The sequence below is a fragment of the Juglans regia genome, unplaced genomic scaffold (genome assembly GCF_001411555.2).
Source record: "Juglans regia cultivar Chandler unplaced genomic scaffold, Walnut 2.0 Scaffold_712, whole genome shotgun sequence".
Lineage (NCBI taxonomy): Eukaryota > Viridiplantae > Streptophyta > Magnoliopsida > Fagales > Juglandaceae > Juglans > Juglans regia.
Window position 1 is genome coordinate 1 of NW_023362002.1, and position 20,448 is coordinate 20,448.

General features: G+C 48.7%; 64 non-coding genes across 64 annotated transcripts; all 64 read right to left on the bottom strand.

The window, feature by feature from the left end:
* Window positions 1–133: 133 nt before the first annotated feature.
* LOC118346151 lies at window positions 134–252 on the bottom strand. The gene has a single exon (XR_004799496.1). It is a non-coding gene; the product is annotated as a 5S ribosomal RNA (ribosomal RNA).
* A 188-nt stretch (window positions 253–440) lies between these two features.
* LOC118346195 lies at window positions 441–559 on the bottom strand. The gene has a single exon (XR_004799541.1). It is a non-coding gene; the product is annotated as a 5S ribosomal RNA (ribosomal RNA).
* A 189-nt stretch (window positions 560–748) lies between these two features.
* LOC118346147 lies at window positions 749–867 on the bottom strand. The gene has a single exon (XR_004799492.1). It is a non-coding gene; the product is annotated as a 5S ribosomal RNA (ribosomal RNA).
* A 189-nt stretch (window positions 868–1,056) lies between these two features.
* Window positions 1,057–1,175, bottom strand: LOC118346149. Its single transcript, XR_004799494.1, has one exon. It is a non-coding gene; the product is annotated as a 5S ribosomal RNA (ribosomal RNA).
* A 188-nt stretch (window positions 1,176–1,363) lies between these two features.
* LOC118346174 lies at window positions 1,364–1,482 on the bottom strand. The gene has a single exon (XR_004799519.1). It is a non-coding gene; the product is annotated as a 5S ribosomal RNA (ribosomal RNA).
* Window positions 1,483–1,671: 189 nt separating this feature from the next.
* LOC118346184 lies at window positions 1,672–1,790 on the bottom strand. The gene has a single exon (XR_004799530.1). It is a non-coding gene; the product is annotated as a 5S ribosomal RNA (ribosomal RNA).
* A 494-nt stretch (window positions 1,791–2,284) lies between these two features.
* Window positions 2,285–2,403, bottom strand: LOC118346186. The gene has a single exon (XR_004799532.1). It is a non-coding gene; the product is annotated as a 5S ribosomal RNA (ribosomal RNA).
* Window positions 2,404–2,592: 189 nt separating this feature from the next.
* LOC118346203 lies at window positions 2,593–2,710 on the bottom strand. The gene has a single exon (XR_004799549.1). It is a non-coding gene; the product is annotated as a 5S ribosomal RNA (ribosomal RNA).
* Window positions 2,711–2,899: 189 nt separating this feature from the next.
* LOC118346182 lies at window positions 2,900–3,018 on the bottom strand. The gene has a single exon (XR_004799528.1). It is a non-coding gene; the product is annotated as a 5S ribosomal RNA (ribosomal RNA).
* Window positions 3,019–3,214: 196 nt separating this feature from the next.
* LOC118346187 lies at window positions 3,215–3,333 on the bottom strand. Its single transcript, XR_004799533.1, has one exon. It is a non-coding gene; the product is annotated as a 5S ribosomal RNA (ribosomal RNA).
* A 189-nt stretch (window positions 3,334–3,522) lies between these two features.
* Window positions 3,523–3,641, bottom strand: LOC118346191. Its single transcript, XR_004799537.1, has one exon. It is a non-coding gene; the product is annotated as a 5S ribosomal RNA (ribosomal RNA).
* Window positions 3,642–3,830: 189 nt separating this feature from the next.
* Window positions 3,831–3,949, bottom strand: LOC118346168. The gene has a single exon (XR_004799513.1). It is a non-coding gene; the product is annotated as a 5S ribosomal RNA (ribosomal RNA).
* Window positions 3,950–4,138: 189 nt separating this feature from the next.
* On the bottom strand, window positions 4,139–4,257 carry LOC118346188. The gene has a single exon (XR_004799534.1). It is a non-coding gene; the product is annotated as a 5S ribosomal RNA (ribosomal RNA).
* A 189-nt stretch (window positions 4,258–4,446) lies between these two features.
* On the bottom strand, window positions 4,447–4,565 carry LOC118346178. The gene has a single exon (XR_004799523.1). It is a non-coding gene; the product is annotated as a 5S ribosomal RNA (ribosomal RNA).
* Window positions 4,566–4,754: 189 nt separating this feature from the next.
* LOC118346208 lies at window positions 4,755–4,873 on the bottom strand. Its single transcript, XR_004799554.1, has one exon. It is a non-coding gene; the product is annotated as a 5S ribosomal RNA (ribosomal RNA).
* A 189-nt stretch (window positions 4,874–5,062) lies between these two features.
* On the bottom strand, window positions 5,063–5,181 carry LOC118346159. The gene has a single exon (XR_004799504.1). It is a non-coding gene; the product is annotated as a 5S ribosomal RNA (ribosomal RNA).
* Window positions 5,182–5,370: 189 nt separating this feature from the next.
* Window positions 5,371–5,489, bottom strand: LOC118346180. The gene has a single exon (XR_004799525.1). It is a non-coding gene; the product is annotated as a 5S ribosomal RNA (ribosomal RNA).
* Window positions 5,490–5,678: 189 nt separating this feature from the next.
* LOC118346172 lies at window positions 5,679–5,797 on the bottom strand. Its single transcript, XR_004799517.1, has one exon. It is a non-coding gene; the product is annotated as a 5S ribosomal RNA (ribosomal RNA).
* A 190-nt stretch (window positions 5,798–5,987) lies between these two features.
* On the bottom strand, window positions 5,988–6,106 carry LOC118346183. Its single transcript, XR_004799529.1, has one exon. It is a non-coding gene; the product is annotated as a 5S ribosomal RNA (ribosomal RNA).
* Window positions 6,107–6,295: 189 nt separating this feature from the next.
* LOC118346194 lies at window positions 6,296–6,414 on the bottom strand. The gene has a single exon (XR_004799540.1). It is a non-coding gene; the product is annotated as a 5S ribosomal RNA (ribosomal RNA).
* Window positions 6,415–6,603: 189 nt separating this feature from the next.
* LOC118346179 lies at window positions 6,604–6,722 on the bottom strand. Its single transcript, XR_004799524.1, has one exon. It is a non-coding gene; the product is annotated as a 5S ribosomal RNA (ribosomal RNA).
* A 184-nt stretch (window positions 6,723–6,906) lies between these two features.
* On the bottom strand, window positions 6,907–7,026 carry LOC118346162. Its single transcript, XR_004799507.1, has one exon. It is a non-coding gene; the product is annotated as a 5S ribosomal RNA (ribosomal RNA).
* A 189-nt stretch (window positions 7,027–7,215) lies between these two features.
* On the bottom strand, window positions 7,216–7,334 carry LOC118346193. Its single transcript, XR_004799539.1, has one exon. It is a non-coding gene; the product is annotated as a 5S ribosomal RNA (ribosomal RNA).
* A 189-nt stretch (window positions 7,335–7,523) lies between these two features.
* LOC118346190 lies at window positions 7,524–7,642 on the bottom strand. The gene has a single exon (XR_004799536.1). It is a non-coding gene; the product is annotated as a 5S ribosomal RNA (ribosomal RNA).
* Window positions 7,643–7,827: 185 nt separating this feature from the next.
* Window positions 7,828–7,946, bottom strand: LOC118346185. The gene has a single exon (XR_004799531.1). It is a non-coding gene; the product is annotated as a 5S ribosomal RNA (ribosomal RNA).
* Window positions 7,947–8,135: 189 nt separating this feature from the next.
* LOC118346170 lies at window positions 8,136–8,254 on the bottom strand. The gene has a single exon (XR_004799515.1). It is a non-coding gene; the product is annotated as a 5S ribosomal RNA (ribosomal RNA).
* Window positions 8,255–8,443: 189 nt separating this feature from the next.
* Window positions 8,444–8,562, bottom strand: LOC118346200. The gene has a single exon (XR_004799546.1). It is a non-coding gene; the product is annotated as a 5S ribosomal RNA (ribosomal RNA).
* Window positions 8,563–8,751: 189 nt separating this feature from the next.
* On the bottom strand, window positions 8,752–8,870 carry LOC118346158. The gene has a single exon (XR_004799503.1). It is a non-coding gene; the product is annotated as a 5S ribosomal RNA (ribosomal RNA).
* Window positions 8,871–9,059: 189 nt separating this feature from the next.
* On the bottom strand, window positions 9,060–9,178 carry LOC118346202. Its single transcript, XR_004799548.1, has one exon. It is a non-coding gene; the product is annotated as a 5S ribosomal RNA (ribosomal RNA).
* Window positions 9,179–9,366: 188 nt separating this feature from the next.
* Window positions 9,367–9,485, bottom strand: LOC118346189. The gene has a single exon (XR_004799535.1). It is a non-coding gene; the product is annotated as a 5S ribosomal RNA (ribosomal RNA).
* A 189-nt stretch (window positions 9,486–9,674) lies between these two features.
* On the bottom strand, window positions 9,675–9,793 carry LOC118346157. Its single transcript, XR_004799502.1, has one exon. It is a non-coding gene; the product is annotated as a 5S ribosomal RNA (ribosomal RNA).
* A 189-nt stretch (window positions 9,794–9,982) lies between these two features.
* LOC118346181 lies at window positions 9,983–10,101 on the bottom strand. The gene has a single exon (XR_004799527.1). It is a non-coding gene; the product is annotated as a 5S ribosomal RNA (ribosomal RNA).
* Window positions 10,102–10,290: 189 nt separating this feature from the next.
* LOC118346205 lies at window positions 10,291–10,409 on the bottom strand. Its single transcript, XR_004799551.1, has one exon. It is a non-coding gene; the product is annotated as a 5S ribosomal RNA (ribosomal RNA).
* A 189-nt stretch (window positions 10,410–10,598) lies between these two features.
* On the bottom strand, window positions 10,599–10,717 carry LOC118346153. Its single transcript, XR_004799498.1, has one exon. It is a non-coding gene; the product is annotated as a 5S ribosomal RNA (ribosomal RNA).
* Window positions 10,718–10,902: 185 nt separating this feature from the next.
* On the bottom strand, window positions 10,903–11,021 carry LOC118346163. The gene has a single exon (XR_004799508.1). It is a non-coding gene; the product is annotated as a 5S ribosomal RNA (ribosomal RNA).
* A 189-nt stretch (window positions 11,022–11,210) lies between these two features.
* LOC118346160 lies at window positions 11,211–11,329 on the bottom strand. Its single transcript, XR_004799505.1, has one exon. It is a non-coding gene; the product is annotated as a 5S ribosomal RNA (ribosomal RNA).
* A 189-nt stretch (window positions 11,330–11,518) lies between these two features.
* On the bottom strand, window positions 11,519–11,637 carry LOC118346175. The gene has a single exon (XR_004799520.1). It is a non-coding gene; the product is annotated as a 5S ribosomal RNA (ribosomal RNA).
* A 188-nt stretch (window positions 11,638–11,825) lies between these two features.
* Window positions 11,826–11,944, bottom strand: LOC118346150. Its single transcript, XR_004799495.1, has one exon. It is a non-coding gene; the product is annotated as a 5S ribosomal RNA (ribosomal RNA).
* Window positions 11,945–12,133: 189 nt separating this feature from the next.
* On the bottom strand, window positions 12,134–12,252 carry LOC118346204. The gene has a single exon (XR_004799550.1). It is a non-coding gene; the product is annotated as a 5S ribosomal RNA (ribosomal RNA).
* Window positions 12,253–12,441: 189 nt separating this feature from the next.
* On the bottom strand, window positions 12,442–12,560 carry LOC118346209. The gene has a single exon (XR_004799555.1). It is a non-coding gene; the product is annotated as a 5S ribosomal RNA (ribosomal RNA).
* Window positions 12,561–12,749: 189 nt separating this feature from the next.
* On the bottom strand, window positions 12,750–12,868 carry LOC118346155. Its single transcript, XR_004799500.1, has one exon. It is a non-coding gene; the product is annotated as a 5S ribosomal RNA (ribosomal RNA).
* Window positions 12,869–13,057: 189 nt separating this feature from the next.
* On the bottom strand, window positions 13,058–13,176 carry LOC118346173. Its single transcript, XR_004799518.1, has one exon. It is a non-coding gene; the product is annotated as a 5S ribosomal RNA (ribosomal RNA).
* A 189-nt stretch (window positions 13,177–13,365) lies between these two features.
* On the bottom strand, window positions 13,366–13,484 carry LOC118346198. Its single transcript, XR_004799544.1, has one exon. It is a non-coding gene; the product is annotated as a 5S ribosomal RNA (ribosomal RNA).
* Window positions 13,485–13,673: 189 nt separating this feature from the next.
* Window positions 13,674–13,792, bottom strand: LOC118346207. The gene has a single exon (XR_004799553.1). It is a non-coding gene; the product is annotated as a 5S ribosomal RNA (ribosomal RNA).
* Window positions 13,793–13,981: 189 nt separating this feature from the next.
* LOC118346210 lies at window positions 13,982–14,100 on the bottom strand. Its single transcript, XR_004799556.1, has one exon. It is a non-coding gene; the product is annotated as a 5S ribosomal RNA (ribosomal RNA).
* Window positions 14,101–14,289: 189 nt separating this feature from the next.
* Window positions 14,290–14,408, bottom strand: LOC118346154. The gene has a single exon (XR_004799499.1). It is a non-coding gene; the product is annotated as a 5S ribosomal RNA (ribosomal RNA).
* Window positions 14,409–14,580: 172 nt separating this feature from the next.
* Window positions 14,581–14,699, bottom strand: LOC118346156. The gene has a single exon (XR_004799501.1). It is a non-coding gene; the product is annotated as a 5S ribosomal RNA (ribosomal RNA).
* Window positions 14,700–14,888: 189 nt separating this feature from the next.
* On the bottom strand, window positions 14,889–15,007 carry LOC118346148. Its single transcript, XR_004799493.1, has one exon. It is a non-coding gene; the product is annotated as a 5S ribosomal RNA (ribosomal RNA).
* A 188-nt stretch (window positions 15,008–15,195) lies between these two features.
* LOC118346169 lies at window positions 15,196–15,314 on the bottom strand. Its single transcript, XR_004799514.1, has one exon. It is a non-coding gene; the product is annotated as a 5S ribosomal RNA (ribosomal RNA).
* Window positions 15,315–15,503: 189 nt separating this feature from the next.
* LOC118346206 lies at window positions 15,504–15,622 on the bottom strand. The gene has a single exon (XR_004799552.1). It is a non-coding gene; the product is annotated as a 5S ribosomal RNA (ribosomal RNA).
* A 189-nt stretch (window positions 15,623–15,811) lies between these two features.
* On the bottom strand, window positions 15,812–15,930 carry LOC118346164. Its single transcript, XR_004799509.1, has one exon. It is a non-coding gene; the product is annotated as a 5S ribosomal RNA (ribosomal RNA).
* Window positions 15,931–16,120: 190 nt separating this feature from the next.
* Window positions 16,121–16,239, bottom strand: LOC118346196. Its single transcript, XR_004799542.1, has one exon. It is a non-coding gene; the product is annotated as a 5S ribosomal RNA (ribosomal RNA).
* A 190-nt stretch (window positions 16,240–16,429) lies between these two features.
* On the bottom strand, window positions 16,430–16,548 carry LOC118346192. Its single transcript, XR_004799538.1, has one exon. It is a non-coding gene; the product is annotated as a 5S ribosomal RNA (ribosomal RNA).
* Window positions 16,549–16,737: 189 nt separating this feature from the next.
* LOC118346197 lies at window positions 16,738–16,856 on the bottom strand. Its single transcript, XR_004799543.1, has one exon. It is a non-coding gene; the product is annotated as a 5S ribosomal RNA (ribosomal RNA).
* A 189-nt stretch (window positions 16,857–17,045) lies between these two features.
* On the bottom strand, window positions 17,046–17,164 carry LOC118346176. The gene has a single exon (XR_004799521.1). It is a non-coding gene; the product is annotated as a 5S ribosomal RNA (ribosomal RNA).
* Window positions 17,165–17,352: 188 nt separating this feature from the next.
* On the bottom strand, window positions 17,353–17,471 carry LOC118346161. Its single transcript, XR_004799506.1, has one exon. It is a non-coding gene; the product is annotated as a 5S ribosomal RNA (ribosomal RNA).
* A 189-nt stretch (window positions 17,472–17,660) lies between these two features.
* LOC118346177 lies at window positions 17,661–17,779 on the bottom strand. Its single transcript, XR_004799522.1, has one exon. It is a non-coding gene; the product is annotated as a 5S ribosomal RNA (ribosomal RNA).
* A 189-nt stretch (window positions 17,780–17,968) lies between these two features.
* Window positions 17,969–18,087, bottom strand: LOC118346199. Its single transcript, XR_004799545.1, has one exon. It is a non-coding gene; the product is annotated as a 5S ribosomal RNA (ribosomal RNA).
* Window positions 18,088–18,276: 189 nt separating this feature from the next.
* LOC118346201 lies at window positions 18,277–18,395 on the bottom strand. Its single transcript, XR_004799547.1, has one exon. It is a non-coding gene; the product is annotated as a 5S ribosomal RNA (ribosomal RNA).
* Window positions 18,396–18,584: 189 nt separating this feature from the next.
* Window positions 18,585–18,703, bottom strand: LOC118346171. Its single transcript, XR_004799516.1, has one exon. It is a non-coding gene; the product is annotated as a 5S ribosomal RNA (ribosomal RNA).
* A 189-nt stretch (window positions 18,704–18,892) lies between these two features.
* On the bottom strand, window positions 18,893–19,011 carry LOC118346165. Its single transcript, XR_004799510.1, has one exon. It is a non-coding gene; the product is annotated as a 5S ribosomal RNA (ribosomal RNA).
* Window positions 19,012–19,200: 189 nt separating this feature from the next.
* Window positions 19,201–19,319, bottom strand: LOC118346166. The gene has a single exon (XR_004799511.1). It is a non-coding gene; the product is annotated as a 5S ribosomal RNA (ribosomal RNA).
* Window positions 19,320–19,508: 189 nt separating this feature from the next.
* Window positions 19,509–19,627, bottom strand: LOC118346167. Its single transcript, XR_004799512.1, has one exon. It is a non-coding gene; the product is annotated as a 5S ribosomal RNA (ribosomal RNA).
* Window positions 19,628–20,099: 472 nt separating this feature from the next.
* Window positions 20,100–20,218, bottom strand: LOC118346152. Its single transcript, XR_004799497.1, has one exon. It is a non-coding gene; the product is annotated as a 5S ribosomal RNA (ribosomal RNA).
* Between the last annotated feature and the right edge of the window lie 230 nt (window positions 20,219–20,448).

Here is a 20,448-nt window from a genome sequence, read left to right on the forward strand (position 1 = left end):
GATCCCAATGCGAACCGGCGATCTAATCGAAACCCTTGGCTACGCGATGGGAAGGGCGCGATTTTTTGAAAAATCCACTTCCGAGTGGTCCTTCTAGTCAATTCCTCTCGCAAGGCGGAAAAAACAAAAACGAGGGGTGCACCACGAGGACTTCCCAGGAGGTCACCCATCCTAGTACTACTCTCGCCCAAGCACGGTTAACTGCGGAATTCTAATGGGATCCGGTGCATTAGTGCTGGTATGATCGCACCCATCAAACTAATTACTTAAAATTCATATAATCCTTGAGTGACATACTAGCGTCCTTCCGATCCCAATCCAATCGGAGATTTGATCCAAACCCATGGCTACGCGATGGGCAGGGCGAGATTTCCCGAAAAATCCACTCCCGAGTGGTCCTTCTTGTCAATTTATCTCGCAAGGCGGAAAAACAAAAACGAGGGGTGCAACACGAGGACTTCCCAGGAGGTCACCCATCCTAGTACTACTCTCGCCCAAGCACGCTTGACTGCGGAGTTCTGATGGGATCCGGTGCATTAGTGCTGGTATGATCGCACCAATCAAACTAATTACTTAAAATTAATATAATCCTTGGCCGATATACTTGCGTCCTTCCGATCCCAATCCAAACGGAGATCTGATCCAAACCCATGGCTACGCGATGGGCAGGGCGAGATTTCCCGAAAAATCCACTCCCGAGTGGTCCTTCTTGTCAATTTATCTCGCAAGGCGGAAAAAAAAACAACGAGGGGTGCAACACGAGGACTTCCCAGGAGGTCACCCATCCTAGTACTACTCTCGCCCAAGCACGCTTAACTGCGGAGTTCTGATGGGATCCGGTGCATTAGTGCTGGTATGATCGCACCCATCAAACTAATTGCTTAAAATTCATATAATCCTTGAGCGACATACTAGCGTCCTTCCGATCCCAATCCAAACGGAGATCTGATCCAAACCCATAGCTACGCGATGGGCAGGGCGAGATTTTCTCAAAAATCCACCCCCGAGTGGTCCTTCTTGTCAATTTATCTCGCAAGGCGGAGAAAACAAAAACGAGGGGTGCAACACGAGGACTTCCCAGGAGGTCACCCATCCTAGGACTACTCTCGCCCAAGCACGCTTATCTGCGGAGTTCTGATGGGATCCGGTGCATTAGTGCTGGTATGATCGCACCAATCAAACTAATTACTTAAAATTAATATAATCCTTGACATTGCGACATACTTAGCGTCCGCCAGATCCCAATCAAGCGGATGCGGTCAAACCCATGGCTACTAGCGATGGGCGGTGAATTTCAGAAAAATCCACTCCAGAGTGCTCCTTCTTGTCAATTTATCACCATGAGCGGAAAAAGCAAAAACGAGGGGTGCAACGCGAGGACTTCCCAGGAGGTCACCCATCCTAGTACTACTCTCGCCCAAGCACGCTTAACTGCGGAGTTCTGATGGGATCCGGTGCATTAGTGCTGGTATGATCGCACCCATCAAACTAATTACTTAAAATTCATATAATCCTTGAGCGACATACTAGCGTCCTTCCGGTCCCAATCCAAACGGAGATCTGATCCAAACCCATGGCTACGCGATGGGCAGGGCGAGATTTTCCGAAAAATCCACTCCCGAGTGCTCCTTCTTGTCAATTTATCTCGCAAGGCGGAAAAAAAAAAAACGAGGGGTGCAACACGAGGACTTCCCAGGAGGTCACCCATCCTAGTACTACTCTCGCCCAAGCACGCTTAACTGCGGAGTTCTGATGGGATCCGGTGCATTAGTGCTGGTATGATCGCGCCCATCAAACTAATTACTTAAAATTCATATAATCCTTGAGCGACATACTAGCGTCCTTCCGATCCCAATCCAAACGGAGAACTGATCCAAACCCATTGCTACGCGATGGGCAGGGCGAGATTTTCTCAAAAATCCACCCCCGAGTGGTCCTTCTTGTCAATTTATCTCGCAAGGCGGAGAAAACAAAAACGAGGGGTGCAACACGAGGACTTCCCAGGAGGTCACCCACCCTAGTACTACTCTCGCCCAAAACTGCGGCAAACTGCCTTGGGTTGATGGGATCATTAATCTTGAGTATGATCGCATCCATCAAAGTAATTACTTAAAATTCATATAATCCTTGAGCGACATACTAGCGTCCTTCCGATCCCAATCCAAACGGAGATCTGATCCAAACCCATGGCTACGCGATGGGCAGGGCGAGATTTTTCCAAAAATCCACTCCCGAGTGCTCCTTCTTGTCAATTTATCTCGCAAGGCGGAAAAAACAAAAACGAGGGGTGCAACACGAGGACTTCCCAGGAGGTCACCCATCCTAGTACTACTCTCGCCCAAGCACGCTTAACTGCGGAGTTCTGGTGGGATCCGGTGCATTAGTGCTGGTATGATCGCACCCATCAAACTAAATACTTAAAATTCATATAATCCTTGAGCGACATACTAGCGTCCTTCCGATCCCAATCCAATCGGAGATCTGATCCAAACCCATGGCTAGGGGATGGGCAGGGCGAGATTTTCCCAAAAATCCACTCCCGAGTGCTCCTTCTTGTCAATTTATCTCGCAAGGCGGAAAAAACAAAAACGAGGGGTGCAACACGAGGACTTCCCAGGAGGTCACCATCCTAGTACTACTCTCGCCCAAGCACGCTTAACTGCGGAGTTCTGATGGGATCCGGTGCATTAGTGCTGGTATGATCGCACCCATCAAACTAATTACTTAAAATTCATATAATCCTTGAGCGACATACTAGCGTCCTTCCGATCCCAATCCAAACGGAGATCCGATCCAAACCCATGGCTACGCGATGGGCAGGGCGAGATTTTCCCAAAAATCCACTCCCGAGTGCTCCTTCTTGTCAATTTATCTCGCAAGGCGGAAAAAACAAAAACGAGGGGTGCAACACGAGGACTTCCCAAGAGGTCACCCATCCTAGTACTACTCTCGCCCAAGCACGCTTAACTGCGGAGTTCTGATGGGATCCGGTGCATTAGTGCTGGTATGATCGCACCTATCAAACTACCTTCATTTAAAAAATTCAAATAATCCTTGTTTAGCTACTAGCTGCCCTTCCGCATCCTGCACCCAAACGAGATCTCGACTAAAACCTATGTATACGCTGGCGGGCAGGGCGAGATTTTCCCAAAAATCCACTCCCGAGTGCTCCTTCTTGTCAATTTATCTCGCAAGGCGGAAAAAACAAAAACGAGGGGTGCAACACGAGGACTTCCCATGAGGTCACCCATCCTAGTACTACTCTCGCCCAAGCACGCTTAACTGCGGAGTTCTGATGGGATCCGGTGCATTAGTGCTGGTATGATAGCACCCATCAAACTAATTACTTAAAATTCATATAATCCTTGAGCGACATACTAGCGTCCTTCCGATCCCAATCCAAACGGAGATCTGATCCAAACCCATGGCTACGCGATGGGCAGGGCGAGATTTTCTCAAAAATCCACTCCCGTGTGGTCCTTCTTGTCAATTTATCTCGCAAGGCGGAAAAAACAAAAACGAGGGGTGCAACACGAGGACTTCCCAGGAGGTCACCCATCCTAGCACTACTCTCGCCCAAGCACGCTTAACTGCGGAGTTCTGATGGGATCCGGTGCATTAGTGCTGGTATGATCGCACCCATCAAACTAATTACTTAAAATTCATATAATCCTTGAGCGACATACTAGCGTCCTTCCGATCCCAATCCAAACGGAGATCTGATCCAAAACCCATGGCTACGCGATGGGCAGGGCGAGATTTTCCGAAAAATCCACTCCCGAGTGGTCCTTCTTGTCAATTTATCTCGCAAGGCGGAAAAAACAAAAACGAGGGTGCAACACGAGGACTTCCCAGGAGGTCACCCATCCTAGTACTACTCTCGCCCAAGCACGCTTAACTGCGGAGTTCTGATGGGATCCGGTGCATTAGTGCTGGTATGATCGCACCCATCAAACCAATTACTTAAAATTCAAATAATCCTAGAGCGACATACTAGCGTCCTTCCGATCCCAATCCAAACGGAGATCTGATCCAAACCCATCGCTACGCGATGGGCAGGGCGCGATTTTCCCAAAAATCCACTCCCGACTGGTCCTTCTTGTCAATTTATCTCGCAAGGCGGAAAAAACAAAAACGAGGGGTGCAACACGAGGACTTCCCAGGAGGTCACCTATCCTAGTACTACTCTCGCCCAAGCACGCTTAACTGCGGAGTTCTGATGGGATCCGGTGCATTAGTGCTGGTATGATCGCACCCATCAAACTAATTACTTAAAACTCATATAATCCTTGACCGACATACTAGCGTCCTTCCGATCCCAATCCAAACGGAGATCTGATCCAAACCCATGGCTACGCGATGGGCAAGGCGAGATTTTCCCAAAAATCCACTCCCGAGTGCTCCTTCTTGTCAATTTATCTCGCAAGGCGGAAAAAACAAAAACGAGGGGTGCAACACGAGGACTTCCCAGGAGGTCACCCATCCTAGTACTACTCTCGCCCAAGCACGCTTAACTGCGGAGTTCTGATGGGATCCGGTGCATTAGTGCTGGTATGATCGCACCTATCAAACTAAATACTTAAAATTCAAATAATCCTTGAGCGACATACTAGCGTCCTTCCGATCCCAATCCAAACGGAGATCTGATCCAAACCCATGGCTATGCGATGGGCAGGGCGAGATTTTCCCAAAAATCCACTCCCGAGTGCTCCTTCTTGTCAATTTATCTCGCAAGGCGGAAAAAACAAAAACGAGGGGTGCAACACGAGGACTTCCCAGGAGGTCACCCATCCTAGTACCACTCTCGCCCAAGCACGCTTAACTGCGGAGTTCTGATGGGATCCGGTGCATTAGTGCTGGTACGTTCGCACCCATCAAACTAATTACTTAAAATTCAAATAATCCTTGAGCGACATACTAGCGTCCTTCCGATCCCAATCCAAACGGAGATCTGATCCAAAACCATCGCTACGCGATGGGCAGGGCGAGATTTTCCCAAAAATCCACTCACGAGTGGTCCTTCTTGTCAATTCCTCTTGCAAGGCGGAAAAAACAAAAACGAGGGGTGCAACACGAGGACTTCCGAGGAGGTCACCCATCCTAGTACTACTCTCAACCAAGCACGGTTAACTGCGGAGTTCTAATGGGATCCGGTGCATTAGTGCTGGCATGATCGCACCCATCAAACTAATTACTTAAAATTCAAATAATCCTTGAGCGACATACTAGCGTCCTTCCGATCCCAATCCAAACGGAGATCTGATCCAAACCCATCGCTACGCGATGGGCTGGGCGAGATTTTCCCAAAAATCCACTCACGAGTGGTCCTTCTTGTCAATTTATCTCGCAAGGCGGAAAAAACAAAAACGAGGGGTGCAACACGAGGACTTCCCAGGAGGTCACCCATCCTAGTACTACTCTCGCCCAAGCACGCTTAACTGCGGAGTTCTGATGTGATCCGGTGCATTAGTGCTGGTATGATCGCACCCATCAAACTAATTACTTAAAATTCAAATAATCCTTGAGCGACATACTAGCGTCCTTCCGATCCCAATCCAAACGGAGATCTGATCCAAACCCATCGCTACGCGATGGGCAGGGTGAGATTTTCCCAAAAATCCACTCCCGACTGGTCCTTCTTGTCAATTTATCTCGCAAGGCGGAAAAAACAAAAACGAGGGGTGCAACACGAGGACTTCCCAGGAGGTCACCCATCCTAGTACTACTCTCGCCCAAGCACGCTTAACTGCGGAGTTCTGATGGGATCCGGTGCATTAGTGCTGGTATGATCGCACCCATCAAACTAATTACTTAAAATTCAAATAATCCTTGAGCGACATACTAGCGTCCTTCCGATCCCAATCCAAACGGAGATCTGATCCAAACCCATGGCTACGCGATGGGCAGGGCGAGATTTTCCCGAAAAATCCACTCCCGAGTGGTCCTTCTTGTCAATTTATCTCGCAAGGCGGAAAAAACAAAAACGAGGGGTGCAACACGAGGACTTCCCAGGAGGTCACCCATCCTAGTACTACTCTCGCCCAAGCACGCTTAACTGCGGAGTTCTGATGGGATCCGGTGCATTAGTGCTGGTATGATCGCACCCATCAAACTAATTACTTAAAATTCATATAATCCTTGAGCGACATACTAGCGTCCTTCCGATCCCAATCCAAACGGAGATCTGATCCAAACCCATGGCTACGCGATGGGCAGGGCGAGATTTTCCCAAAAATCCACTCCCGAGTGCTCCTTCTTGTCAATTTATCTCGCAAGGCGGAAAAAACAAAAACGAGGGGTGCAACACGAGGACTTCCCAGGAGGTCACCCATCCTAGTACTACTCTCGCCCAAGCACGCTTAACTGCGGAGTTCTGATGGGATCCGGTGCATTAGTGCTGGTATGATCGCACCCATCAAACTAATTACTTAAAATTCATATAATCCTTGAGCGACATACTAGCGTCCTTCCGATCCCAATCCAAACGGAGATCTGATCCAAACCCATGGCTACGCGATGGGCAGGGCGAGATTTTCCCAAAAATCCACTCCCGAGTGCTCCTTCTTGTCAATTTATCTCGCAAGGCGGAAAAAACAAAAACGAGGGGTGCAACACGAGGACTTCCCAGGAGGTCACCCATCCTAGTACCACTCTCGCCCAAGCACGCTTAACTGCGGAGTTCTGATGGGATCCGGTGCATTAGTGCTGGTATGATCGCACCCATCAAACTAAATACATAAAATTCAAATACTCCTTGAGCGACATACTAGCGTCCTTCCGATCCCAATCCAATCGGAGATCTGATCCAAACCCATGGCTACGCGATGGGCAGGGCGAGATTTTCCGAAAAATCCACTCCTCGGTGCGGTCCTTCGTCAATTTATCGCGAAGGCTGAAAAAAATCAACGGGTGTAAACATCTAGATTTCCTGTGAGGTCACCCATCCTAGTACTACTCTCTCCCAAGCACTCTTAACTGCGGAGTTCTGATGGGATCCGGTGCATTAGTGCTGGTATGATCGCACCCATCAAACTAATTACTTAAAATTCATATAATCCTTGAGCGACATACTAGCGTCCTTCTGATCCCAATCCAAACGGAGATCTGATCCAAACCCATGGCTACGCGATGGGCAGGGCGAGATTTTCCCAAAAATCCACTCCCGAGTGCTCCTTCTTGTCAATTTATCTCGCAAGGCGGAAAAAACAAAAGCGAGGGGTGCAACACGAGGACTTCCCAGGAGGTCACCCATCCTAGTACTACTCTCGCCCAAGCACGCTTAACTGCGGAGTTCTGATGGGATCCGGTGCATTAGTGCTGGTATGATGGCACCCATCAAACTAATTACTTAAAATTCATATAATCCTTGAGCGACATACTAGCGTCCTTCCGATCCCAATCCAAACGGAGATGTGATCCAAACCCATGGCTACGCGATGGGCAGGGCGAGATTTCCCGAAAAATCCACTCCCGCGTGCTCCTTCTTGTCAATTTATCTCGCAAGGCAGAAAAAACAAAAACGAGGGGTGCAACACGAGGACTTCCCAGGAGGTCACCCATCCTAGTACTACTCTCGCCCAAGCACGCTTAGCTGCGGAGTTCTGATGGGATCCGGTGCATTAGTCCTGGTATGATCGCACCCAACAAACTAATTATTTTAAATTCATATAATCCTTCAGCGAAATACTAGCGTCCTTCCGATCCCAATCAAATCGGAGATGCAGTCAAACCAACCCATAGCTTCTGGCGATAGGCGGCCTTCCCAAATCCACTCCCGAGTGCTCCTTCTTGTCAATTTATCTCGCAAGGCGGAAAAAACAAAAGCGAGGGGTGCAACACGAGGACTTCCCAGGAGGTCACCCATCCTAGTACTACTCTCGCCCAAGCACGCTTAACTGCGGAGTTCTGATGGGATCCGGTGCATTAGTGCTGGTATGATCGCGCCCATCAAACTAATTACTTAAAATTCAAATAATCCTTGAGCGACATACTAGCGTCCTTCCGATCCCAATCCAATCGGAGATCTGATCCAAACCCATGGCTACGCGATGGGCAGGGCGAGATTTTCCGAAAAATCCACTCCCGAGTGCTCCTTCTTGTCAATTTATCTCGCAAGGCGGAAAAAAAATCAACGAGGGGTGCAACACGAGGACTTCCCGGGAGGTCACCCATCCTAGTACTACTCTCGCCCAAGCACGCTTAACTGCGGAGTTCTGATGGGATCCGGTGCATTAGTGCTGGTATGATCGCACCCATCAAACTAATTATTTTAAATTCATATAATCATTCAGCGAAATACTAGCGTCCTTCCGATCCCAATCCAAACGGAGATCTGATCCAAACCCATGGCTACGCGATGGGCAGGACGAGATTTTCCCAAAAATGCACTCCCGACTGGTCCTTCTTGTCAATTTTTCTCGCAAGGCGGAAAAAACAAAAACGAGGGGTGCAACAAGAGGACTTCCCAGGAGGTCACCCATCCTAGTACTACTCTCGCCCAAGCACGCTTAACTGCGGAGTTCTGATGGGATCCGGTGCATTAGTGCTGGTATGATCGCACCCATCAAACTAATTACTTAAAATTCAAATAATCCTAGAGCGACATGCTAGCGTCCTTCCGATCCCAATCCAAACGGAGATCTGATCCAAACCCATCGCTACGCGATGGGCAGGGCGCGATTTTCCTAAAAATCCACTCCCGAGTGGTCCTTCTTGTCATTTTATCTCGCAAGGCGGAAAAAATAAAAACGAGGGGTGCAACACGAGGGCTTCCCCGGAGGTCACCCATCCTAGTACTACTCTCGCCCAACCACGCTTAACTGCTGAGTTCTGATGGGATCCGGTGCATTAGTGCTGGTATGATCGCACCCATCAAACTAATTACTTAAAATTCAAATAATCCTTGAGCGACATACTAGCGTCCTTCCGATCCCAATCCAATCGGAGATCTGATCCAAACCCATAGCTACACGATGGGCAGTGCGAGATTTTCCTAAAAATCCACTCCCGAGTGGTCCTCCTTGTCAATTTATCTCGCAAGACGGAAAAAACAAAAACGAGGGGTGCAACACGAGGACTTTCCAGGAGGTCACCCATCCTAGTACTACTCTCGCCCAAGCACGCTTAGCTGCGGAGTTCTGATGGGATCCGGTGCATTAGTACTGGTATGATCGCACCCAACAAACTAATTATTTAAATTCATATAATCCTTCAGCGAAATACTAGCGTCCTTCCGATCCCAATCCAAACGGAGATCTGATCCAAACCCATGGCTACGCGATGGGCAGGACGAGATTTTCCCAAAAATGCACTCCCGAGTGGTCCTTCTTGTCAATTTTTCTCGCAAGGCGGAAAAAACAAAAACGAGGGGTGCAACACGAGGACTTCCCAGGAGGTCACCCATCCTAGTACTACTCTCGCCCAAGCACGCTTAATTGCGGAGTTCTGATGGGATCCGGTGCATTAGTGCTGGTATGATCGCACCCATCAAACTAATTACTTAAAATTCAAATAATCCTAGAGCGACATACTAGCGTCCTTCCGATCCCAATCCAAACGGAGATCTGATCCAAACCCATCGCTACGCGATGGGCAGGGCGCGATTTTCCTAAAAATCCACTCCCGAGTGGTCCTTCTTGTCAATTTTTCTCGCAAGGCGGAAAAAACAAAAACGAGGGGTGCTACATGAGGACTTCCCAGGAGGTCACCCATCCTATTACTACTCTCGCCCAAGCACGCTTAACTGCGGAGTTCTGATGGGATCCGGTGCATTAGTGCTGGTATGATCGCACCCATCAAACTAATTACTTAAAATTCATATAATCCTTGAGCGACATACTGGCGTCCTTCCGATCCCAATCCAAACGGAGATCTGATCCAAACCCATGGCTACGCGATGGGCAGGGCGAGATTTTCCCAAAAATCCACTCCCGACTGGTCCTTCTTGTCAATTTATCTCGCAAGGAGGAAAAAACAAAAACGAGGGGTGCAACACGAGGACTTCCCAAGAGGTCACCCATCCTAGTACTACTCTCGCCCAAGCACGCTTAGCTGCGGAGTTCTGATGGGATCCGGTGCATTAGTACTGGTATGATCGCACCCAACAAACTAATTATTTTAAATTCATATAATCCTTCAGCGAAATACTAGCGTCCTTCCGATCCCAATCCAAACGGAGATCTGATCCAAACCCATGGCTACGCGATTGGCAGGACGAGATTTTCCCAAAAATCCACTCCCGAGTGGTCCTTCTTGTCAATTTTTCTCGCAAGGCGGAAAAAACAAAAACGAGGGGTGCAACACGAGGACTTCCCAGGAGGTCACCCATCCTAGTACTACTCTCGCCCAAGCACGCTTAACTGCGGAGTTCTGATGGGATCCGGTGCATTAGTGCTGGTATGATCGCACCCATCAAACTAATTACTTAAAATTCAAATAATCCTTGAGCGACATACTAGCGTCCTTCCGATCCCAATCCAAACGGAGATCTGATCCAAACCCATCGCTACGCGATGGGCAGGGCGAGATTTTCCCAAAAATCCACTCCCGAGTGGTCCTTCTTGTCAATTTATCTCGCAAGGCGGAAAAAACAAAAACGAGGGGTGCAACACGAGGACTTCCCAGGAGGTCACCCATCCTAGTACTACTCTCGCCCAAGCACGCTTAACTGCGGAGTTCTGATGGGATCCGGTGCATTAGTGCTGGTATGATCGCACCCATCAAACTAATTTAAAATTCATATAATCCTTGAGCGACATACTAGCGTCCTTCCGATCCCAATCCAAACGGAGATCTGATCCAAACCCATGGCTACGCGATGGGCAGGGCGAGATTTTCCCAAAAATCCACTCCCGAGTGGTCCTTCTTGTCAATTTATCTCGCAAGGCGGAAAAAAAAAAACGAGGGGTGCAACACGAGGACTTCCCAGGAGGTCACCCATCCTAGTACTACTCTCGCCCAAGCACGCTTAACTGCGGAGTTCTGATGGGATCCGGTGCATTAGTGCTGGTATGATCGCACCCATCAAACTAATTACTTAAAATTCAAATAATCCTTGAGCGACATACTAGCGTCCTTCCGATCCCAATCCAAACGGAGATCTGATCCAAACCCATCGCTACGCGATGGGCAGGGCGAGATTTTCCCAAAAATCCACTCCCGAGTGGTCCTTCTTGTCAATTTTTCTCGCAAGGCGGAAAAAACAAAAACGAGGGGTGCAACATGAGGACTTCCCCGGAGGTCACCCATCCTAGTACTACTCTCGCCCAACCACGCTTAACTGCTGAGTTCTGATGGGATCCGGTGCATTAGTGCTGGTATGATCGCACCCATCAAACTAATTACTTAAAATTCAAATAATCCTTGAGCGACATACTAGCGTCCTTCCGATCCCAATCCAATCGGAGATCTGATCCAAACCCATAGCTACACGATGGGCAGTGCGAGATTTTCCTAAAAATCCACTCCCGAGTGGTCCTCCTTGTCAATTTATCTCGCAAGACGGAAAAAACAAAAACGAGGGGTGCAACACGAGGACTTCCCAGGAGGTCACCCATCCTAGTACTACTCTCGCCCAAGCACGCTTAGCTGCGGAGTTCTGATGGGATCCGGTGCATTAGTACTGGTATGATCGCACCCAACAAACTAATTATTTAAATTCATATAATCCTTCAGCGAAATACTAGCGTCCTTCCGATCCCAATCCAAACGGAGATCTGATCCAAACCCATGGCTACGCGATGGGCAGGACGAGATTTTCCCAAAAATGCACTCCCGAGTGGTCCTTCTTGTCAATTTTTCTCGCAAGGCGGAAAAAACAAAAACGAGGGGTGCAACACGAGGACTTCCCAGGAGGTCACCCATCCTATTACTACTCTCTCCCAAGCACGCTTAACTGCGGAGTTCTGATGGGATCCGGTGCATTAGTGCTGGTATGATCGCACCCATCAAACTAATTACTTAAAATTCAAATAATCCTTGAGCGACATACTAGCGTCCTTCCGATCCCAATCAAATCGGAGATCTGATCCAAACCCATAGCTACACGATGGGCAGTGCGAGATTTTCCTAAAAATCCACTCCCGAGTGGTCCTCCTTGTCAATTTATCTCGCAAGACGGAAAAAACAAAAACGAGGGGTGCAACACGAGGACTGCCCAGGAGGTCACCCATCCTAGTACTACTCTCGCCCAAGCACGCTTAGCTGCGGAGTTCTGATGGGATCCGGTGCATTAGTACTGGTATGATCGCACCCAACAAACTAATTATTTTAAATTCATATAATCCTTCAGCGAAATACTAGCGTCCTTCCGTTCCCAATCCAAACGGAGATCTGATCCAAACCCATGGCTACGCGATGGGCAGGGCGAGATTTTCCCAAAAATCCACTCCCGAGTGGTCCTTCTTGTCAATTTTTCTCGCAAGGCGGAAAAAACAAACACGAGGGGTGCAACATGAGGACTTCCCAGGAGGTCACCCATCCTATTACTACTCTCGCCCAAGCACGCTTAACTGCGGAGTTCTGATGGGATCCGGTGCATTAGTGCTGGTATGATCGCACCCATCAAACTAATTACTTAAAATTCAAATAATCCTAGAGCGACATACTAGCGTCCTTCCGATCCCAATCCAAACGGAGATCTGATCCAAACCCATCGCTACGCGATGGGCAGGGCGCGATTTTCCAAAAAATCCACTCCCGAGTGGTCCTTCTTGTCATTTTATCTCGCAAGGCGGAAAAAATAAAAACGAGGGGTGCAACACGAGGACTTCCCTGGAGGTCACCCATCCTAGTACTACTCTCGCCCAACCACGCTTAACTGCTGAGTTCTGATGGGATCCGGTGCATTAGTGCTGGTATGATCGCACCCATCAAACTAATTACTTAAAATTCAAATAATCCTTGAGCGACATACTAGCGTCCTTCCGATCCCAATCCAATCGGAGATCTGATCCAAACCCATAGCTACACGATGGGCAGTGCGAGATTTTCCTAAAAATCCACTCCCGAGAGGTCCTCCTTGTCAATTTATCTCGCAAGACGGAAAAAACAAAAACGAGGGGTGCAACACGAGGACTTCCCAGGAGGTCACCCATCCTAGTACTACTCTCGCCCAAGCACGCTTCACTGCGGAGTTCTGATGGGATCCGGTGCATTAGTGCTGGTATGATCGCACCCATCAAACTAATTACTTAAAATTCATATAATCCTTGAGCGAAATACTAGCGTCCTTCCGATCCCAATCCAAACGGAGATCTGATCCAAACCCATGGCTACGCGATGGGCTGGGCGAGATTTTCCGAAAAATCCACTCCCGAGTGGTCCTTCTTGTCAATTTATCTCGCAAGGCGGAAAAAACAAAAACGAGGGGTGCAACACGAGGACTTCCCAGGAGGTCACCCATCCTAGTACTACTCTCGCCAAAGCACGCTTAACTGCGGAGTTCTGATGGGATCCGGTGCATTAGTGCTGGTATGATCGCACCCATCAAACTAATTACTTAAAATTCAAATAATCCTTGAGCGACATACTAGCGTCCTTCCGATCCCAATCAAATCGGAGATCTGATCCAAACCCATAGCTACACGATGGGCAGTGCGAGATTTTCCTAAAAATCCACTCCCGAGTGGTCCTCCTTGTCAATTTATCTCGCAAGACGGAAAAAACAAAAACGAGGGGTGCAACACGAGGACTTCCCAGGAGGTCACCCATCCTAGTACTACTCTCGCCCAAGCACGCTTAGCTGGGGAGTTCTGATGGGATCCGGTGCATTAGTACTGGTATGATCGCACCCAACAAACTAATTATTTTAAATTCATATAATCCTTCAGCGAAATACTAGCGTCCTTCCGATCCCAATCAAAACGGAGATCTGATCCAAACCCATCGCTACGCGATGGGCAGGGCGAGATTTTCCCAAAAATCCACTCCCGAGTGGTCCTTCTTGTCAATTTTTCTCGCAAGGCGGAAAAAACAAACACGAGGGGTGCAACATGAGGACTTCCCAGGAGGTCACCCATCCTATTACTACTCTCGCCCAAGCACGCTTAACTGCGGAGTTCTGATGGGATCCGGTGCATTAGTGCTGGTATGATCGCACCCATCAAACTAATTACTTGAAATTCATATAATCCTTGAGCGACATACTAGCGTCCTTCCGATCCCAATCCAAACGGAGATCTGATCCAAACCCATCGCTACGTGATGGGCAGGGCGAGATTTTCCCAAAAATCCACTCCCGAGTGGTCCTTCTGGTCAATTTATCTCGCAAGGCGGAAAAAACATCAACGAGGGGTGCAACACGAGGACTTCCAAGGAGGTCACCCATCCTAGTACTACTCTCGCCCAGGCGCGCTTAACTGCGGAGTTCTGATGGGATCCGGTGCATTAGTGCTGGTATGATCGTACCCATCAAACTAATTACTTAAAATTCAAATAATCCTTGAGCGAAATACTAGCGTCCTTCCGATCCCAATCCAAACGGAGATCTGATCCAAACCCATGGCTACGCGATGGGCAGGGCGGGGCCGCCGATCACTCCCGACTGGTCGCCTTTGTCAATTTCGCAGGCGGAAAAAAGCAAAGTTGCAACACGAGGACTTCCCAGGAGGTCACCCATCCTAGTACTACTCTCGCCCAAGCACGCTTAGCTGCGGAGTTCTGATGGGATCCGGTGCATTAGTACTGTTATGATCGCACCCAACAAACTAATTATTTTAAATTCATATAATCCTTCAGCGAAATACTAGCGTCCTTCCGATCCCAACCCAAACGGAGATCTGATCCAAACCCATGGCTACGCGATGGGCAGGACGAGATTTTCCCAAAAATGCACTCCCGAGTGGTCCTTCTTGTCAATTTTTCTCGCAAGGCGGAAAAAACAAAAACGAGGGGTGCAACAAGAGGACTTCCCAGGAGGTCACCCATCCTAGTACTACTCTAGCCCAAGCACGCTTAACTGCGGAGTTCTGATGGGATCCGGTGCATTAGTGCTGGTATGATCGCACCCATCAAACTAATTACTTAAAATTCAAATAATCCTAGAGCGACATACTAGCGTCCTTCCGATCCCAATCCAAACGGAGATCTGATCCAAACCCATCGCTACGCGATGGGCAGGGCGAGATTTTCTCAAAAATCCACCCCCGAGTGGTCCTTCTTGTCAATTTATCTCGCAAGGCGGAGAAAACAAAAACGAGGGTGCAACACGAGGACTTCCCAGGAGGTCACCCATCCTAGTACTACTCTCGCCCAAGCACGCTTAACTGCGGAGTTCTGATGGGATCCGGTGCATTAGTGCTGGTATGATCGCACCCATCAAACTAATTACTTAAAATTCAAATAATCCTAGAGCGACATACTAGCGTCCTTCCGATACCAATCCAAACGGAGATCTGATCCAAACCCATCGCTACGCGATGGGCAGTGCGAGATTTTCCTAAAAATCCACTCCCGAGTGGTCCTCCTTGTCAATTTATCTCGCAAGACGGAAAAAACAAAAACGAGGGGTGCAACACGAGGACTTCCCAGGAGGTCACCCAGCCTAGTACTACTCTCGCCCAAGCACGCTTAGCTGCGGAGTTCTGATGGGATCCGGTGCATTAGTACTGGTATGATCGCATCCAACAAACTAATTATTTTAAATTCATATAATCCTTCAGCGAAATACTAGCGTCCTTCCGATCCCAATCCAAACGGAGATCTGATCCAAACCCATGGCTACGCGATGGGCAGGGCGAGATTTTCCCAAAAATCCACTCCCGAGTGCTCCTTCTTGTCAATTTATCTCGCAAGGCGGAAAAAACAAAAACCAGGGGTGCAACACGAGGACTTCCCAGGAGGTCACCCATCCTAGTACTACTCTCGCCCAAGCACGCTTAACTGCGGAGTTCTGATGGGATCCGGTGCATTAGTGCTGGTATGATCGCACCCATCAAACTAATTACTTAAAATTCATATAATCCTTGAGCGACATACTAGCGTCCTTCCGATCCCAATCCAAACGGAGATCTGATCCAAAACCCATGGCTACGCGATGGGCAGGGCGAGATTTTCTCAAAAATCCACTCCCGAGTGGTCCTTCTTGTCAATTTATCTCGCAAGGCGGAGAAAACAAAAACGAGGGGTGCAACACGAGGACTTCCCAGGAGGTCACCCATCCTATTACTACTCTCGCCCAAGCACGCTTAACTGCGGAGTTCTGATGGGATCCGGTGCATTAGTGCTGGTATGATCGCACCCATCAAACTAATTACTTAAAATTCAAATAATCCTTGAGCGACATACTAGCGTCCTTCCGATCCCAATCCAAACGGAGATCTGATCCAAACCCATCGCTACGTGATGGGCAGGGCGAGATTTTCCCAAAAATCCACTCCCCGAGTGGTCCTTCTGGTCAATTTATCTCGCAAGGCGGAAAAAACATCAACGAGGGGTGCAACACGAGGACTTCCCAGGAGGTCACCCATCCTAGTACTACTCTCGCCCAGGCGCGCTTAACTGCGGAGTTCTGATGGGATCCGGTGCATTAGTGCTGGTATGATCGCACCCATCAAACTAATTACTTAAAATTCATATAATCCTTGAGCGACATACTGGCGTCCTTCCGATCCCAATCCAAACGGAGATCTGATCCAAACCCATGGCTACGCGATGGGCAGGGCGAGATTTTCCCAAAAATCCACTCCCGAGTGGTCCTTCTTGTCAATTTATCGCGCAAGGCGGAAAAAACAAAAACGAGGTGTGCAACACGAGGACTTCCCAGGAGGTCACCCATCCTAGTACTACTCTCGCCCAAGCACGCTTAACTGCGGAGTTCTGATGGGATCCGGTGCATTAGTGCTGGCATGATCGCACCCATCAAACTAATTACTTAAAATTCAAATAATCCTTGAGCGACATACTAGCGTCCTTCCGATCCCAATCCAAACGGAGATCTGACCCAAACCCATCGCTACGCGATGGGCAGGGCGAGATTTTCCCAAAAATCCACTCCCGAGTGGTCCTTCTTGTCAATTTTTCTCGCAAGGCGGAAAAAACAAAAACGAGGGGTGCAACACGAGGACTTCCCAGGAGGTCACCCATCCTAGTACTACTCTCGCCCAAGCACGCTTAGCTGCGGAGTTCTGATGGGATCCGGTGCATTAGTACTGGTATGATCGCACCCAACAAACTAATTATTTAAATTCATATAATCCTTCAGCGAAATACTAGCGTCCTTCCGATCCCAATCCAAACGGAGATATGATCCAAACCCATGGCTACGCGATGGGCAGGGCGAGATTTTCCCAAAAATCCACTCCCGAGTGGTCCTTCTTGTCAATTTTTCTCGCAAGGCGGAAAAAACAAAAACGAGGGGTGCAACATGAGGACTTCCCCGGAGGTCACCCATCCTAGTACTACTCTCGCCCAACCACGCTTAACTGCTGAGTTCTGATGGGATCCGGTGCATTAGTGCTGGTATGATCGCACCCATCAAACTAATTACTTAAAATTAAAATAATCCTTGAGCGACATACTAGCGTCCTTCCGATCCCAATCCAATCGGAGATCTGATCCAAACCCATAGCTACACGATGGGCAGTGCGAGATTTTCCTAAAAATCCACCCCCGAGTGGTCCTCCTTGTCAATTTATCTCGCAAGGCGGAAAAAATAAAAACGAGGGGTGCAACACGAGGACTTCCCAGGAGGTCACCCATCCTAGTACTACTCTCGCCCAAGCACGCTTAGCTGCGGAGTTCTGATGGGATCCGGTGCATTAGTACTGGTATGATCGCACCCCACAAACTAATTATTTTAAATTCATATAATCCTTCAGCGAAATACTAGCGTCCTTCCGATCCCAATCCAAACGGAGATCTGATCCAAACCCATTGCTACGCGATGGGCAGGGCGAGATTTTCCCAAAAATCCACTCCCGACTGGTCCTTCTTGTCAATTTATCTCGCAAGGCGGAAAAAACAAAAACGAGGGGTGCAACACGAGGACTTCCCCGGAGGTCACCCATCCTAGTACTACTCTCGCCCAAGCACGCTTAACTGCGGAGTTCTGATGGGATCCGGTGCATTAGTGCTGGTATGATCGCATCCATCAAACTAATTGCTTAAAATTCATATAATCCTTGAGCGACATACTAGCGTCCTTCCGATCCCAATCCAAACGGAGATCTGATCCAAACCCATGGCTACGCGATGGGCAGGGTGAGATTTTCCCAAAAATCCACTCCCGAGTGCTCCTTCTTGTCAATTTATCTCGCAAGGCGGAAAAAACAAAAACGAGGGGTGCAACACGAGGACTTCCCAGGAGGTCACCCATCCTAGTACTACTCTCGCCCAAGCACGCTTAACTGCGGAGTTCTGATGGGATCTGGTGCATTAGTGCTGGTATGATCGCATCCATCAAACTAATTACTTAAAATTCAAATAATCCTTGAGCGACATACTAGCGTCCTTCCGATCCCAATCCAATCGGAGATCTGATCCAAACCCATGGCTACGCGATGGGCAGGGCGAGATTTTCCCAAAAATCCACTCCCGAGTGGTCCTTCTTGTCAATTTATCTCGCAAGGCGGGAAAAACAAAAACGAGGGGTGCAACACGAGGACTTCCCAGGAGGTCACCCATCCTAGTACTGCTCTCGCCCAAGCACGCTTAACTGCGGAGTTCTGATGGGATCCGGTGCATTAGTGCTGGTATGATCGCACCCATCAAACTAATTACTTAAAATTCAAATAATCCTTGAGCGACATACTAGCGTCCTTCCGATCCCAATCCAAACGGAGATCTGATCCAAACCCATGGCTACGCGATGGGCAGGGCGAGATTTTCTCAAAAATCCACTCCCGAGTGGTCCTTCTTGTCAATTTATCTCGCAAGGCGGAGAAAACAAAAACGAGGGGTGCAACACGAGGACTTCCCAGGAGGTCACCCATCCTAGTACTACTCTCGCCCAAGCACGCTTAACTGCGGAGTTCTGATGGGATCCGGTGCATTAGTGCTGGTATGATCGCACCCATCAAACTAATTACTTAAAATTCATATAATCCTTGAGCGACATACTAGCGTCCTTCCGATCCCAATCCAAACGGAGAACTGATCCAAACCCATTGCTACGCGATGGGCAGGGCGAGATTTTCTCAAAAATCCACCCCCGAGTGGTCCTTCTTGTCAATTTATCTCGCAAGGCGGAGAAAACAAAAACGAGGGGTGCAACACGAGGACTTCCCAGGAGGTCACCCATCCTAGTACTACTCTCGCCCAAGCACGCTTAACTGCGGAGTTCTGATGGGATCCGGTGCATTAGTGCTGGTATGATCGCACCCATCAAACTAATTACTTAAAATTCATATAATCCTTGAGCGACATACTAGCGTCCTTCCGATCCCAATCCAAACGGAGATCTGATCCAAACCCATGGCTACGCGATGGGCAGGGCGAGATTTTCCCTAAAATCCACTCCCGAGTGCTCCTTCTTGTCAATTTATCTCGCAAGGCGGAAAAAACAAAAACGAGGGGTGCAACACGAGGACTTCCCAGGAGGTCACCCATCCTAGTACTACTCTCGCCCAAGCACGCTTAACTGCGGAGTTCTGATGGGATCCGGTGCATTAGTGCTGGTATGATCGCACCCATCAAACTAATTACTTAAAATTCATATAATCCCTGAGCGACATACTAGCGTCCTTCCGATCCCAATCCAAACGGAGATCTGATCCAAACCCATGGCTACGCGATGGGCAGGGCGAGATTTCCCGAAAAATCCACTCCCGAGTGGTCCTTCTTGTCAATTTATCTCGCAAGGCGGAAATAACAAAAACGAGGGGTGCAACACGAGGACTTCTCCTGTGAGGTCACCATCCACTACTCTCGCCTACACGCTTAACTGTGAGCTCTGAGGTATTAAAGGGTATGACGTCACCCATCAAAACTAAATACTAAAATAACCTTGAGCGACATATCAAGGTCCTTCCGATCCCAATCCAATCGGAGATCTGATCCAAACCCATGGCTACGCGATGGGCAGGGCGAGATTTTCCGAAAAATCCACTCCCGAGTGCTCCTTCTTGTCAATTTATCTCGCAAGGCGGAAAAAAAATCAACGAGGGGTTTAACACGAGGACTTCCCAGGAGGTCACCCATCCTAGTACTACACTCGCCCAAGCACGCTTAACTGCGGAGTTCTGATGGGATCCGGTGCATTAGTGCTGGTATGATCGCACCCATCAAACTAATTACTTAAAATTCATATAACCCTTGAGCGACATACTAGCGTCCTTCCGATCCCAATCCAAACGGAGATCTGATCCAAACCCATGGCTACGCGATGGGCAGGGCGAGATTTTCCCAAAAATCCACTCCCGAGTGCTCCTTCTTGTCAATTTATCTCGCAAGGCGGAAAAAACAAAAACGAGGGGTGCAACACGAGGACTTCCCAGGAGGTCACCCATCCTA